Raw genomic sequence first — 337 nt, 5'->3', positions numbered from 1 at the left:
CGGTTGTGCAGGAACAATATGTGGCCCCTCATGCTGGTCTCTCTGTGGTTTTATATGTGGGGTGGGGGAAGGGAAATAATCTTGTGGAAGCAATAAGGACTCCACACCACTGCTCAGAGGTCACCCCGGGGGATGGGAGCTGATGTGCATACCGAGTATTTTATGACCAGGACTCTTGTCTGTCACTAACCTGGATGTGGAGATGCTGTAGTTGTATATTCAGCCTGAGGGTGGCGCTGTAGTTGTATATTCAGCCTGAGGGTGGCGCTGTAGTTGTATATTCAGCCTGAGGGTGGCGCTGTAGTTTCCTGGCGCTCCTCCCCCCCGGGTTGTCTAA

The 337-nt window shown here is 52.5% G+C and overlaps 1 protein-coding gene across 1 annotated transcript in view; it reads left to right on the top strand.

Annotated features, from left to right (window-relative positions):
* The window catches only part of TMEM214 (transmembrane protein 214), a 19,674-nt gene that overhangs the window by 8,903 nt on the left and 10,434 nt on the right, over window positions 1-337 (top strand). The gene's annotated exons all lie outside the window — the stretch shown is intronic.

Source organism: Nanorana parkeri, unplaced genomic scaffold (genome assembly GCF_000935625.1).
Source record: "Nanorana parkeri isolate BGI_ZX_2015 unplaced genomic scaffold, ASM93562v1 scaffold3919, whole genome shotgun sequence".
Lineage (NCBI taxonomy): Eukaryota > Metazoa > Chordata > Amphibia > Anura > Dicroglossidae > Nanorana > Nanorana parkeri.
This window is presented reverse-complemented; position numbering and strand designations above follow the sequence as displayed.